Source organism: Balaenoptera ricei, chromosome 4, assembly GCF_028023285.1.
Source record: "Balaenoptera ricei isolate mBalRic1 chromosome 4, mBalRic1.hap2, whole genome shotgun sequence".
NCBI classification, from domain to species: Eukaryota; Metazoa; Chordata; class Mammalia; order Artiodactyla; family Balaenopteridae; genus Balaenoptera; species Balaenoptera ricei.
Genome location: NC_082642.1, coordinates 75463744 through 75471803, shown reverse-complemented (window position 1 = coordinate 75471803; position 8060 = coordinate 75463744). Strand labels below are relative to the sequence as shown.

The following is an 8060-nucleotide window of genomic DNA, read 5'->3' as shown; positions in this document are numbered from 1 at the left end:
CTAGCAGAAGAAAATAAATCATAGAGATCAGATCAGAAATAAATGAAAAAGAAATGAAGGAGACAATAGCAAAGATCAATAAAACTAAAAGCTGGTTTTTTGAGATAAACAAAATTGATAAACCATTAGCCAGACTCATCAAGAGAAAAAGGGAGAAGACTCAAATCAATAGAATTAGAAATGAAAAAGGAGAAGTAACCACTGACACTGCAGAAATACAAACGGTCGTGAGAGATTACTACAAGCAACTCTATGCCAATAAAATGGACAACCTGGAAGAAATGGACAAATTCTTAGAAATGCACAACCTGCTGAGACTGAACCAGGAAGAAATAGAAAATATGAACAGACCAATCACAAGCACTGAAATTGAAACTGTGATTAAAAATCTTCCAACAAACAAAAGCCCAGGACCAGATGGCTTCACAGGCGAATTCTATCAAACATTTAGAGAAGAGCTAACACCTATCCTTCTCAAACTCTTCCAAAATATTGCAGAGGGAGGAACACTCCCAAACTCATTCTACAAGGCCACCATCACCCTGATACCAAAACCAGACAAAGATGTCACAAAGAAAGAAAACTACAGGCCAGTATCACTGATGAACACAGATGCAAAAATCCTCAACAAAATACTAGCGAACAGAATCCAACAGCACATTAAAAGGATCATACACCATGATCAAGTGGGGTTTATTCCAGGAATGCAAGGATTCTTCAATATATGCAAATCAATCAACGTGATACATCATATTAACAAATTGAAGGAGAAAAACCATATGATCATCTCAATAGATGCAGAGAAAGCTTTTGACAAAATTCAACACCCATTTATGATAAAAGCCCTGCAGAAAGTAGGCATAGAGGGAACTTTCCTCAACATAATAAAGGCCATATATGACAAACCCACAGCCAACGTTGTCCTCAATGGTGAAAAACTGAAACCATTTCCACTAAGATCAGGAACAAGACAAGGTTGCCCACTCTCACCACTATTATTCAACATAGTTTTGGAAGTGTTAGCCACAGCAATCAGAGAAGACAAAGAAATAAAAGGAATCCAAATCGGAAAAGAAGAAGTAAAGCTGTCACTGTTTGCAGATGACATGATACTATACATAGAGAATCCTAAAGATGCTACCAGAAAACTACTAGAGCTAATCAATTAATTTGGTAAAGTAGCAGGATACAAAATTAATGCACAGAAATCTCTTGCATTCCTATACACTATTGATGAAAAATCTGAAAGTGAAATTAAGAAAACACTCCCGTTTACCATTGCAACAAAAAGAATAAAATATCTAGGAATAAACCTACCTAAGGAGACAAAAGACCTGTATGCAGAAAATTATAAGACACTGATGAAAGAAATTAAAGATGATACAAATAGATGGAGAGATATACCATGTTCTTGGATTGGAAGAATCAACATTGTGAAAATGACTCTACTACCCAAAGCAATCTACAGATTCAATGCAATCCCTATCAAACTACCACTGGCATTTTTCCCAGAACTAGAACAAAAAATTTCACAATTTGTATGGAAACACAAAAGACCCCGAATAGCCAAAGCAATCTTGAGAACGAAAAATGGAGCTGGAGGAATCAGGCTCCCTGACTTCAGACTATATTACAAAGCTACAGTAATCAAGACAGTTTGATACTGGCACAAAAACAGAAACATAGATCAATGGAACAGGATAGAAAGCCCAGAGATAAACCCACGCACATATGGTCACCTTATCTTTGATAAAGGAGGCAAGCATATACAGTGGAGAAAAGACAGCCTCTTCAATAAGTGGTGCTGGGAAAACTGGACAGGTACATGTAAAAGTATGAAATCAGAACACTCCCTAACACCATACACAAAAATAAACTCAAAATGGATTAAAGACCTAAATGTAAGGCCAGACACTATCAAACTCTTAGAGGAAAACATAGGCAGAATACTCTATGACATAAATCACAGCAAGATCCTTTTTGACCCAACTCCTAGAGAAATGGAAATAAAAACACAAATAAACAAATGGGACCTAATGAAACTTCAAAGCTTTTCCACAGCAAAGGAAACCATAAACAAGACCAAAGGACAACCCTCAGAATGGGAGAAAATATTTGCAAATGAAGCAACTGACAAAGGATTAATCTCCAAGATTTACAAGCAGCTCATGCAGCTCAATAACAAAAAAATAAACAACCCAATCCAAAAATGGGCATAAGACCTAAGTAGACATTTCTCCAAAGAAGATATACAGATTGCCAACAGACACAGGAAAGAATGCTCAACATCATTAATCATTAGAGAAATGCAAATCAAAACTACAATGAGATATCATCTCACACCGGTCAGAATGGCCATCATCAAAAAATCTAGAAACAATAAATGCTGGAGAGGGTGTGGAGAAAAGGGAACACTCTTGCACTGTTGGTGGGAATGTAAATTGATACAGCCACTATGGAGAACAGTATGGAGGTTCCTTAAAAAACTAAAAATAGAACTGCCATACGACCCAGCAATCCCACTACTGGGCATATACCCTGAGAAAACCATAATTCAAAAAGAGTCATGTACCAAAATGTTCATTGCAGCTGTATTTACAATAGCCAGGACATGGAAGCAACCTAAGTGTCCATCAACAGATGAATGGATAAAGAAGATGTGGCACATATATACAATGGAATATTACTCAGCCATAAAAAGAAACGAAATGGAGGTATTTGTAGTGAGGTGCATGGACCCAGAGTCTGTCATACAGAGTGAAGTAAGTCAGAAAGAGAAAAACAAATACAGTATGCTAACACATATATATGGAATCTAAGGGAAAAACAAAAAAGGTCATGAAGAACCTAGTGGCAAGACGGGAATAAAGACACAGACCTACTAGAGAATGGACTTGAGGATATGGGGAGGGGGAAGGGTAAGATGTGACAGGGTGAGAGAGTGGCATGGACATATATACACTACCAAATGTAAAATAGATAGCTAGTGGGAAGCAGCCGCATAGCACAGGGAGATCAGCTCGGTGCTTTGTGACCACCTAGAGGGGTGGGATAGGGAGGGTGGGAGGGAGGGAGACGCAAGAGGGAAGAGATATGGGAACATATGTATAGGTATAACTGATTCACTTTGTTATAAAGCAGAAACTAACACACCATTGTAAAGCAATTATACTCCAATAAAGATGTTAAAAAAAAAAAAAAAAACTTCACCGGCTTCCAATGACAACCTTATGACTTTCATTATTAACCTCTCTATGCCTCAGTTTTCTCACCTGTAAAGTGGGGATCTCAAAAGTATGTTATGAAAATTAAATGAGTTAATATATGTAAAGCATCAAAGGTATGGCTAGCACATAGTAAGTACTAAATAAGTATTAGATATTATTATTATTATAAACGCTTCAAATCTGGAAAATTATCAACTAAATTGTGATAAATACAATAGAATGTAATATGCCCATTAGCGATCATGTTTCTTACTGACATGGGAAAATATTCATAATAAGTGAAAAATTAAGGATATAAAACTCCATATATTATGTGATCGCAATATATATATTTGATATATATAAATATATAAATATTATATATTTGTTTTATATAAAATATATAACATATATATGTGCATTAAAAGTGGCAATTGTATTTACTCTCAGATAATGTAATTTCAAGTGATATTTATTTTCTTTTTATACTTTTTTAATTTTTAAATTTGTTATGGAAATTTTTAAAAATTTAAACTTTTTTTTTTTTTCCGATACCAGTAAGTCTTTATTCATTGTATTTTCCCAAGGAAAAGAAGGGGAAGGGAAAAGGGTCAGCATGGGTGTTACAAAATGACAGCAAATGGGAAAGGAAGTACCTGGCACAGCAAAATCAACTAACAAATAAACACTGCCCAGATGGGGTCACCAAAGCCCAAGGGGGCTCAGTCTCCTGCAGTTCAGTAATGAGGGGAAGGGATGAAGAACAGGTACATGCTTTTCTACCCTCCCTCCCTCCCCATAAATTCAAGATTTCACACAAAGCTTTGGTTTCTAGCAGTAAACATGGAGTTACATTCGTCCGTCTCCTATTAAACAATCTTGTGGCCACTTTGACATCAGTTTCTTACACCTGCATAAAAGTTCCTGAGTGACTTGGCTATACATTCATCTTTCCTTTCGTGGTCTCCCAACCCCACTTTCTACATGGAAGGCCCCCTCGTTGCTCCTCTCTACGCTAGGATTACAGATTAAAGTAGGTTTTAATCCATCCAAAGACAGCAGTCTGTTTGGCATGAATCAAATCAACGAATGGTCATGACTCAGGAGATTGAGAACAAGGGATGGTGAGTTCTTAGCTTCTTCAAGATTTTTGCACATATCATTTAATCACAGACACCCCACAAATTAAACGTATAGGTGTATGGACTATTTTTGGGGGGGGCACGAAGGGGGAAAGAAGAGGGGGTGGGAATACAGTTTTTAGGACAGAAGATTTTGTTCGAAATAGGAAACAGGGGAAGGGGAACACAAAAGAAAGTGTAGTTCAAGACTTCCCACTTCAAGAAGAGGGGCCCCCAAGTTTATGTTTCAGATCTTTTTGGCTGGTGCAGACCTTTTGTCAAAGATGCTTTGGCTATTTTTCTCAATATAAAAAGAAGTTTGTAAACAATAAAACCCCAAAAGAACATGGAGAAGACCAACACATTTTATTTACATAAACTAGGCCACCTAGCAATCACCAAATCAGCTACTTGTGAAGTCCTACGAAGCCCAGACAAATACAATAACTAGAGGGGGACAGCAATTGGGGGAGACAAGAACCCAGGATCAGACACACATCACCCAATGCATTCTATTGCATTTGCCCTGTTACAACACAGTGAGGTAGGTTTGCAGTGATCTCACAGCATGTAAACGAAACCCCCTTTTCTCCTTTAGCTACCATGACACTAATCACTGCTGCAGCAGGGCAGTACACTGGCTCTGGGAACCACAAAGAAACCATCACTGATGGTCTCTGGAAACCAAGGAGGAAAAGTCCAGAATTGTTAAAGATTAAGGATCTTGTCCTTGCTTCATATATCCATCCCTGGGCAGCTCAAGATGGGTACAGAGACATCATTCTTAAAACCTGTCCTTACCAACTCACAGTTGTTACAAAAACACATACAATACACCCTGTTGCGTATGTTAGGCCTAGCCCAATCCAGTGAAGGATGGACCTGGTATGTAAAGCGAGTCCTGTGCCCTGGGATTAGAGGTCTGGAACAGGAATCGTTTATCACACATACAGATGACCTCTGCCTAATCTTGGCTTCCCCTCTCTGCACCTTTTACCTGGCCCAGCCTCTCCTAACCTCTCTGTACCACCTTTTCCTGTTCAGACCAATTTCCAATCTTTCAGTAGAAGGAGACCAAGTCATGGGGCAACCCGGTTAAAACCTAGTCTCCCATGAAACATTGAAGATGGAGGGGTTTCAAGAGGACACTGTGGCAGAAAAGCCAGGTCTAATTGGCAAAAATGAGGTAGTTCAATAGGCTACACGCTCCAAATAGTTGTTCTCTCTGGTGATAGAGCAACAGAAAGTGTTCCCGCTGTGCAGACCCGGAGCTGCTGCCGACGTATCCCTGAGATGGCGCACATACCTGAGAACACGGTGCAGGAATGAGGGCCTTAGATTAAAATACACAAAAATACAAAACCAGAATATTTATATTATGAAAAAAAAAAGTTAAAATGCACAAGATACGTCATTCGCACACAGCTAGTGCAGTTGGCATCCTGAAGAAAGTGGGACCCAAGGTACAGTCATCCAAGGGAGCAAATAAATAAAATTGTATTGGCCCAGAACAGGGTGGGAGTGAGCTTAGAAGCAGCAGGTCTGCAGCTGTTCCCTCAACCCCCCTTTTGCCTATCATCACAACCCACTGCTTGGGACAGTTCTCTCAGCACTCTATCCCAGGAGGGCGTTATGAGGAGACAAGATGTGGAAAACCCTGCCTTACCCCTGAGATATTTCCTCCCACAGAATGTAGTGGCTTGTGGGTTGGGTCCATCAATCTGATCTCACGCTTAATCTTTTCACTCTGGCACGGGAAATATTATTCCATATCCTTCTTGAAGAGTAAAACAACTTCCCTATCCAGGCCACTTTCAAAAGCTGGAGATTCTGGGGGTGGAGACTCAGATAAAGCATGCAGGAAGCCCCCCAAAGCCCTCACGTGCATTTGGATAGAGCATGATTGGAGTTTCTTTGCCTCGCCCCTTCCCCCCACCAAGAGGGGAGAGGGGGTGACGCTTTGGCCCCTGGCCTGAGATACATGGCAGTGCCAGCTGCCCCCTACCCACACTGTCCCCCCTTTCTCCACTCTGCCGATTGATGCCTGTTCCTCAAAACTTTCTGATCACAAACGGAGAGCCCCCACCCACTGTGGCTCAGTTCTGGGCCTCTGGGCGCATGGCAGGGCTATGGATCTCTTCTTCCTCCTCCCGAAAGTAGGCTGGCTTTCCCTGGGAGCTGGGAGCTTGCTGGACCTTCAGTGGACACGAGGCTACCATATGGTTCATGCTCTGGCAGAAGTGGCACTTCTTGGGCTGGGGTGGCAGTTTGCATTCCTTGGCCTGATGGTCTAGACCTCCACAGTTGTAGCACCTGTCTCCCTTTGATCTGCGTTTCTGCATGTTCTTCCCTTTGGGCCGCCTCTCACTCCCAATGCAGGACACCCCACCAGGGCCGGTGACGCGGATAGATTCCAGGCCCTTGGCAGACTTCTTAAAGGTGAACTCTACGGCCTCACCCTCCTTGAGGCTCCGGAAGCCCTCCATGTGCAGCTTACTCTGGTGCACAAAGACATCCACCGGGGGCTCGAGTGCGACCCCGGCACGGACAGGAAGCCGAACCCCATGCGCACGTTGAACCACGTACAGGCGCCGGCTCCGCGCAGCAGCTGCGGCTCCTCGGCCGCCCGGGCCGCGTCCTCCTGCGCCTCCTCCGGCGCCTTGGCGCCGCCACCCGCAAACTGCTGGTTTGACACAGAGCCCATGGTAGTCGGCTGAGCCCGCGGCCCCGGGCCCCAAGTCGGCCGGCTGCTGGCCCCAGAGAAGTCCGGAGGCCTAAACTCTTATGTTTATGCGTTAGTTTATGAAGAAGGAGAGCTAGGAGGAGCACCAAGCAGCCTGCAGTATTCACCGAACAGAGGTAGGCCAGGCTAAGCGGAAAGTCAGAATCTATGCCAAAGTTCACTTCAGTGCCTAGCACAAGATCTGGAAACGAGATGTGCTTTCACAACTGGGAATTACTAAGCTTAAACTCTAAAATGTAAACAAGTAAAATCCAAACATAATGGATCCACAAAACTTCCTGCCCCAAGAGGCTGTCAGTACATGGGTTACCAAAGGCATCTGACAACAGGGGAATCCAGCAAAATGACTCAGGGACGAACTGGGGAAGATACGCAGGTACCAACATACACGGGTTATGTGTAACACAAACAGCTTGAATCCAATCAGTTAGGGGCGGAGGACAAAGCCACAGAATCCTAAGAAGTTTCAACAGGGCCCAAGTAGTAACTTAATCGATTGCAGGTGGGGCTAAACATAGACACTTGCAGGTTGCAGCCAAGGAAATGACTCTCTATGGGAATGTCTAGAAAAGGAGAGTAAAGGCCAAGAGGTAGGCTCTTGTCCCCTTCACTCCTCATACCCCTGGGGAGCCATAACCTAAGGACAGGCAGGGAGGTGCATGGAAGAGCAGACCTTACCCGCTACCCCTGCTAATCCCTCAGTCAAGCGTGAACTAAGGGGAGGGGGGAAGGGCGGGGAAAGTGGGGCGCCTAGAGTATTTAACTGGGTGTACTGGTCTCTAGCAACGAAAAGTGACTGGAAAGTTATGGAATATCCCAAGATATTATAAACAGCCAGGAACATAACAGAGCATAGCTGAAGGTGCAGAAAAGAGAACTGAATACAGATTACTCAGTATATGAGTTGCATGTGTTTTATGCCTTTGTTGCAAGAAAAAAATGACAATTTAAGTGCTAGACTTTTCAAGAAAACTTCAGTTAATAAACAGC

General features: G+C 42.4%; 1 pseudogene; it reads right to left on the bottom strand.

Annotated features, from left to right (window-relative positions):
• Positions 1 to 6423: 6423 nt before the first annotated feature.
• On the bottom strand, positions 6424 to 7031 carry LOC132365329 (protein lin-28 homolog A-like; annotated as a pseudogene).
• Positions 7032 to 8060: the final 1029 nt, after the last annotated feature.